General features: G+C 46.3%; 1 long non-coding RNA gene across 1 annotated transcript; it reads left to right on the forward strand.

Annotated features, from left to right (window-relative positions):
• The first annotated feature begins 278 nt into the window (after positions 1-278).
• LOC119468019 lies at positions 279-5,321 on the forward strand. Its single transcript, XR_005196649.1, has 4 exons — positions 279-429; positions 3,786-3,896; positions 4,747-4,835; positions 5,253-5,321. It is a non-coding gene; the product is annotated as an uncharacterized LOC119468019 (long non-coding RNA).
• Positions 5,322-7,784: the final 2,463 nt, after the last annotated feature.

Here is a 7,784-nt window from a genome sequence, read left to right on the forward strand (position 1 = left end):
TGGGGTTTGGTTCAGTACCCCATTTTTCAAAGGCACGGGAGTTCGGCTCTTTTCAGAGTTGGTCTGGATCACAGAGCTATGCTGAGAAAAGTGCATAATGGGTGCAGAACTTCAGTGGGGAAGGATAACGAGTTTCTGGTGGTGTGGCTCTTTTCTTAGATTGTACAACCAAAGTGGCATTGCCGGCATAGTAATTCCCGGTTGCCATTTTCTGACGTTTGAAAAGACCTGAAGATACGCTCCTTGGATGCTGCTGAAAAGCTCTGGGGCCTCAGCTGATGACCCTGGGTAGCCACTGAGCACTGTGCTCGCACTGGGTGCCACCTCGACTCCACTCTCCTCTCTCTCTGGGATCATAGAGTCAAAGGTGTCCTGTGATCTGTTGGCCAATCCCAGAAGCTCAGTGTGCAGAAGATTGAGGAGCAATCAGTTTGGGAGGTGCCTGGTGTTTTGGAGATGGGATCCAGAGGTCTCTGCACACCGAATGCCTCTTCCCCTCTTGTACCAGCTTGATGCTGACTTCATTACATTTGGGCTTCTGGGCCCTGGGAGGAACAAGGCTGGGGCTGGGTTGAGTAGGTGGATAGAACACAAGGCATCTCTTTATTATTTTCTCCTGTCTTTCTAGGTTAGTAGAGTTTGGTTTAAATGGAAAAGCATGAAGCTTTTTCTTTCCTCTTTACTCAAGGGCTGGCTCTAGAGGGGAGATACTAGGTGAAGCGGAAAGAGTGAACACAGGGTGAATTGGTAAAGCCACACCACCAGAAACTCGTTATCCTTCCCCACTGAAGTTCTGCACCCATTATGCACTTTTCTCAGCATAGCTCTGTGATCCAGACCAACTCTGAAAAGAGCCGAACTCCCGTGCCTTTGAAAAATGGGGTACTGAACCAAACCTTTAAAACTTGTGTCCTTGGAGGAGTAAAATGGCATGGGGTCATTCTCAGCCACCCAGTCACCCTTCCTCTTTGCTGGTGTCTCTTTACCAAACAGAAACTTTTTACAGTGAAGGGCTTGAATACTTGATACTATAAAGATCTTTTTTGTTTTGGAGAAGGGCCAGGTGCAGCAACTCATGACTCTAATCTCAGTGCTTTGGGAGGCCAAAGCAGGGGGATCACTTGAGCCCAGGAGTTTAAGACCAGCCTGGCAATGTGGCAAGAAGTCTGACTCTACAAAAAAAATAGCTGGGTGTTGTGGTGCGTGCCTGTGGTCCCAGCTACTCAGAAAGCCAAGGTGACAGGATGGCTTGAGCCCAAAAGATCGAGGCTGAGAACTAGGATCGTACCATTGCCCTCCAGCCTGGGCAACAGAGCAAGACCCCATCTCTCTCTCTTAAAAGGGTGATGGTGCTGAAGTTGAGTTCCCAGTAGTTTGAAGAATTTGTTCTGATGACTTTGGTAACTGGTTTTTGTAGGTACCAAGTATCTACCTAAATAACAGATCATGAAATGAGGGGGTCGAAATTGGGACAGGAGCTATTTTCACAAGTTCCCACAACCCTATCATAAGAGAATAATCGCTACAGCATACACACACCACAGTGCTGAAATCCGACTGTTCACAACTTTGGCTGCCAAGGTGTTTTCCATGGAAATTCTCCTTTGGCTTGGCACAGGCCTAGATTTCTGGATGCCATACATGACACACTTTTCGCAAGAGGCATTTGCAGTAGAGGCATATTTAATACATGCTGATATCTGCTGCTGTTCTGTCTAAGACACTTTAATTGAACTTTCATATTTTGTACTTATGTCCCAAGGCAATTTAATCAGGAAAGTTGCAATGTGATGTGCAAAAATGATAAATAAGTAAATGATATCTAATTTCCAAAAGAGGGCAGCAGCAATGGAGAATCATGGTAAAAGTCCATCTTCACATCACCCTTATGAAATCCCTGCAATTCTGCAGTTCTTCTATATGTCCCTGAGTGAGGCCGTCTCTTGGTAAGGTACTATTAAAGAAATCATACATATCCCCTCACACACACAGAATAAAATGAAAAAAATATTAAGAACTGTATCGCTTCCTCCTGCAGGGATCCCTGTTTATGAGATCATCAAACATTTCCTTTGTCCATATCCAGGTCCCCATCTGAAATCCTAACTCTTTGGAACCCCATCTGTTCAGACCCAGCCCTTCCTGGGGCCACAGAGAGAAGCACGTGACAGTGGCCATTCCCTCACCTGTACCACCTGTCCACAGACAAACACACTGCACTGGGTTCTTCTTAGTAATGGTCTCTGGGACTGTAGCAACCCCCAGATTCAGGAATGCTCAGAATAACAGTTCAGGCCCTGGCCCTTTCCCAGTGCAAAGTTCCTGCTTCTCTTCAAGATGACAAAGTCAAGGTAGGGAAACCCAGGGAATCCGCAAACCTTCAACTCGCCTCCTGTAGCCAGCGGGTAAACTCAGGAAGCAAGGGAGGGAGGCGTGATGACATCTGGTCCCAGGCATTGCCAAGGTAATCAGAGAAGACTGTCAAGCAAGCCAGGGTCAGAAAGGGAACACTGTGCCCTTTTAGCATAGAAAAAGGCAAAGTCCCATCAACTTGAAAAGAATGTCAATGACTCAGTAGACAAAATAAGGGTTGTCAGCCAAAACTGATCCCAGTCTTGTGAAGTGAGTCTGAATTTGTAGGTGAGGTTTTTTGTTTGTTTGTCTGTTTATTTTTGAGATAGTCTCTCACTCTATCACCCAGGCTGGAGTGCAGTGATGTGATCTCCACTTACTGCAACCTCTGCCTTCCAGCTTCAAGCTGTTCTCGTGCCTCAGCCTCCTGAGTAGCTGGGACTACAGGTGCCTGACATCATGCCTGGCTAATTTTAAAAATATCTTTAGTAGAGATGGGGTTTCAACATGTTGGACAGGCTGCTCTTGAACTCCTGGCCTCAAGTGATCCCTCTGCCTCAGTCTTCCAAAGTGCTGAGATTACAGGCATGAGCTACTGTGCCTGGCCTCTGGCTGAGGTTTTTAAAAGACAAAACCAAACTGACTGCACCCCTGCGTGAGAACTTTCTGCCACCCTCCTCTGTGGCATGATGGCCTCCACCATGGCACTGGGTGTCCCATCTCTCTTACCCACAGTAGTGAAACCAAGGTTTGTATTGAGACACTGAATATAGGACCAGGAATACAGAATTATAGGACCATGGGTGAAGGAGGTACAAGCCAGGCTGTGTTACAGAAGTGGTTTCTAGCTGTCTCTCCATCCACGTGAACATGCCTGCTTTCTAGCTGCAGGAGCTGATGAGCCCAGGTTTATGGCAACATAGAGAGGCCCAGCCCCTCTGGAATGTTTAAATTTCTGAATTAAGCAAAGTGGGCACCCATACAATGTATCCAAACCTACATCCAGCTTTCTCACTCCCTTGCATGACCTGTACACATCTAACACCCCAAGGGCAATTCTTTGTGATTTTTCTACCATACTTGGACATTCTTGCCCTCAAGTTCCTACAGAGTCCCACCTCTCCTCTGCTGGCTAGCTCCAATACTCTCTTCATGAAGACTTTCTTATGGCCCCAAACTAGAGGCATTTTCTCTCTTCTCAAATGACATATTTTTCTTTTGTGGTGAAGATTTGTGTTTTTGTCTTCTTATGCTGCTCATGACCTTGAAAGCAGAAAGTTACAGGTATTCACGTGTCTAGCAGGGATTGCACAGTAGGTGCTCACTTCCTCATACATTTCTGTATTCTATAAACTTGAAAGCCAGGTGTTGTTCTAGGCACTGAGGACACAGAGGTACTAGGACACTGCTTCCCTCTCTTGTATGCTTGTTAGGGATTCAACACAACATGAAATAATTGACAAATTCAGGGAATGGTAATCTGACCATCCCCAGTTACAAATGATGTTTCATGCTACCTTCTATTCCTGCCCTCATAAATCAAGGTAATTACTTGGCAATCCAGCTACGCCTTGTAAGGCAAAAGAGCTGTTCATGTCTTGTGTCAAATGTTGAACAGGGACGGGGAGCAAAATGGTAAATAATCCTGCCTCCCATCTGTGCTCAGTCAGCTCTAAATCTCCAGGAAAAAATGCACTCAGGATCGCCAGAGAAAAATCCTTCCAACTGTGCATCGAAAGGTAGGATTCTGTGCAGCAGATAAGGGACTGGCTCGAATAAGTGTGTGCGGAGCTTTCGTGTTTGAAAGCGAGCCTGTGCACTTCTAACAGATTGAAAGGTTTCCTTGCCTTCTCTGATCTTACACACAGCAAGGACAGCAAAGCCTTCCAGGCCTGCCTGTGACATATGCTGCACAGTCTAAAGGTGCCCCATGCAACGGAAAACACCCCCGTCTGCTCCAGCACAACTGCCATTCTTCCACCTTATCGCCCTTAATGGAACAACTCCTTAAAGGCAGAGATTTTGAAATGTGTTCTTGCCAGAAGAGAGACTCAAAGATGGGACAAATGGATAATTTCAATGCTTGTTAAAATGGAAATGGACATAATATAGTCAGAGGATTGTGGCAGCCAAGAGCATAGGCTCTGGAGCAAATCTGCATGGGTTGCGACCCCAGGCATGCAAGGTCCCAGTGGTATGAGCTTAGGCAAGTATAGAGGTTTCATACTTCTCTATACCTCATCTCTAAATGGAGTCAATAAAAGAACTTACCCTAAAAGTATTATCCTATTAAATGAATTATCATTTGTAAGGGGCTTAGAATAGTGTGTGGCAGTCATTAGTGCCATGTCAGTGTTTACTAAATTAAAAAAAATTAAAACTTTATCTCTTTAGGAAAAGAAAAAAAGGACATATATGCCTCTACCTTTTGATTTCCAACAGTCTACCGAGAAGCCAAGATTATTTGCAGGGAAAGGAAAGGGGTACGTTTTATCATACACAGTACATTTTTATGCTTACCACTCACTTAAACTGAAGGAAAACATCCAAAGACAAAAAAAGAAGTCCTCCCCAAAGGCTACTTGAATAAAATCTGAATAAATGAAAGCTCTGTAGGTAATTTAACCCTCTGGATAGAGTGACACAATTTCTACACCCTTAATGAGTATCACGTGCATTCCTGTGGGGAGAGAAATTCCCCAAATTGGTCCTCTTTATGCCTTGTTTCCTTCTTTATGTGCAATTTCATCTTTCTGGGGCCCATATAAATCTCTCCCAGCCTATATTATCTTCCCATGATAAGCCAGAGGCCATAATGACAGCCACCTGTTTTAATGACAGAGCCAGGATGACAGCATTTTCAGCAGAGTGCTGTTAATCTGGATAACCTTTCCTTTCAGGAATGCCATCCCCACCCTCTCACAGCTACATGCCAGCTCCAGAGCACCTGTTCCCCCTACTTTGAAAAGGTAAATTCCTCCCCAAGGGGGCTCCCCTGCCTACATCCCAATCCCCTGCTACACAATTTGTATAAATCTTGTACTTTTGGTCGCTATGGTTTTCTCAATCAAACCAGCAGGGAGAAAACATGGAGGATGGAAACATTGTCTGAGGGTCCACATTAATATCCTGTAATAGCTCAGCCAGAAATTTGTCAACATCATTATTTGTAGGGAAAGGAAATTATTCTATTAAATGAATTATCATTTGTAAGGGGCTTAGAATAGTGTGTGGCAGTCATTAGTGCCATGTCAGTGTTTACTAAATTAAAAAAAATTAAAACAGCCCCTTTCCCCGGGCTTCTAAGGCTGAGGGCCCCTGCTGTCCAGTCCCCCAGGACATGAGGTGTGTGGGATCAACAGCACTGCAGGGTCCAATGCCAGTGACTGCCAGTGGCACCCTTCACTACTCAGGTATATCCAGGGAGGGGCTTCCGGACCTCTGGCCACCTCCAGTGAGCCCCATTCACATTCCCAGGCTCCCTGATACTGACTAGATGGCTAAACGTGGATTTTACCATCAAAGCTGTGATGGCAAGCCCACCTAAGTCAGGCTCAGGTGGTTCTCGGCTTGTCTCTGGCCCGGGACACACAGCATGGGATAAACTGGAAATCAGATGGGCCTCAGTGCAGAGCTGGCTTTTTCTCTTACGAACTGGATGACCACAGGTGGGGCTTGTCACTTCCCTAACAAAAGGCTGTGGTGCCGACAGGTGACATATGACGTGGTCTGGCTCAGAGCAGGTAGTCAGGGCAAGTTACCTGCTTTCCTCCCTCCCATGATACCTAAGATCTGCTCATCCTCTGAGGCCCAAGGCATCTGCATGAAGTGGGAGGAGGGGAATGCCATCAGCTGCCCTTTCCACCAAAGAAGCTTGTTTTCCTGCCTCCATGCTGGGTCCCCTAGCAGCATCCCTGCTCCTGGGCTAGCACCTACTGCTCCAACCATGCTTAGGCTGAATGTCTAAGATTCCCCGATGTCCCCGTCCCACACACTGCTGTGAATCCACACACACCTTTCCTGCTTCCATCCTTGTTCAGATGGAAGCCTGGGCTCTCCTCTGAGGCTGATCCCGTCTGTGCCCTGGATCCCATGCCCTCTTGCCTTCTCAGGGACTCTCCCCCTTCCCTCCTCTCCTGATGCCTTCTGTGCATTTAGATGAATCAGTTTCTCCTCTCTTTAAGAAACATCTGGCTGGGTGCAGTGACTTATGCCTATAATTCCAGCACTTTGGCAGGCCGAGGCAGTTGGATCACCCGAGGTCAGGAGTTTGAGACTAGCCTGGCCAACACGGCGAAAACCCATTTCTACTAAAAAGAGAAAAAATATAGCAAGGCATGGTGTGCATGCCCATAATCCCAGCTACTCAGGAGGCTGAGGCATGAGAATTGCTTGAACCCAGGAGGAGGAGGTGGCAGTGAGCTGAGATCACGCCACTGCACTCCAACCTGGATGACAGAGGGAGACTCAAGAAAAAGAAATCCTCCCCCCAAGTTTATTCTGTCCCGTTCACTGCCACTACCTCTCTTCTCCCCTCTCAAACCGAGCTTCTTAAATGAAATTCCTACAGCTGCTCAGTTCCAACTCACATATAAATCCCCTGCACCCTGGCTTCCTTCCTCCCTTATAGCCCAATGCTGCTTCTGTGGGCACCAATTTCACCCGATCCTTAGTGCCTGCAATGACTGTGGGCTAGTTCAGATTCCCTGTTCTTCTCACGAAAAATATTTCCCCAGGTCACATGATTTTGTCAATAACTCCCAAAATATATCTACAGCCAAGGGGAGAAGTGTTTCAAGACAGGGGTGCTCAATGATATCAAGTAATATACGCACTGAAGTGTCTACTAGATTTAGCTATATGTAAGTCACTGACAACGTCTGTAAAGTTTTTTGTAGTGGGGTAGGTACACTGCAGATCAGTTACCTAAACTCAGTGAGTTAAAGTGACTTAAAAGGCTCAATGTCACACACCTAGATAGATCCGATCCAAGAACATGGACTCTTGACGTCTACTGTGTTATTTCATAATAAGTGTGGACTGAGCTTGCCTTCCCTTGTGAGAGTAGAGAAATGCGCTTTAAGGCATGGCTGGTCTACTTCACATGGGCAAGTTTCAGAGTCATAAAGAGCAATCTTAGGGCCAGGTGCAGTGGCTCACGCCTGTAATCCCAGCACTTTGGGAGGCGGAGGTGAGCAGATCACCTGAGGTCAGGAGTTTGAGACCAGCCTGGTCAACATGGCAAAACCCTATATCTACTTAAAAAATACAAAAATAATTATCTGGGCTTGGTGGCACGTGCCTGTAATCCCAGCTACTCAGGAGGCTGAGGTGGGAGAATTGCTTGAACCCAGGAAGCAGAGGTTTCAGTGAGCTGAGATTGTGCCACTGCACTTCAGCCTGTGTGACAGAGCAAGACTCTGTCTTAAAAA

This window comes from Cebus imitator, unplaced genomic scaffold, assembly GCF_001604975.1.
Source record: "Cebus imitator isolate Cc_AM_T3 unplaced genomic scaffold, Cebus_imitator-1.0 Scaffold368, whole genome shotgun sequence".
Taxonomy (NCBI): domain Eukaryota; kingdom Metazoa; phylum Chordata; class Mammalia; order Primates; family Cebidae; genus Cebus; species Cebus imitator.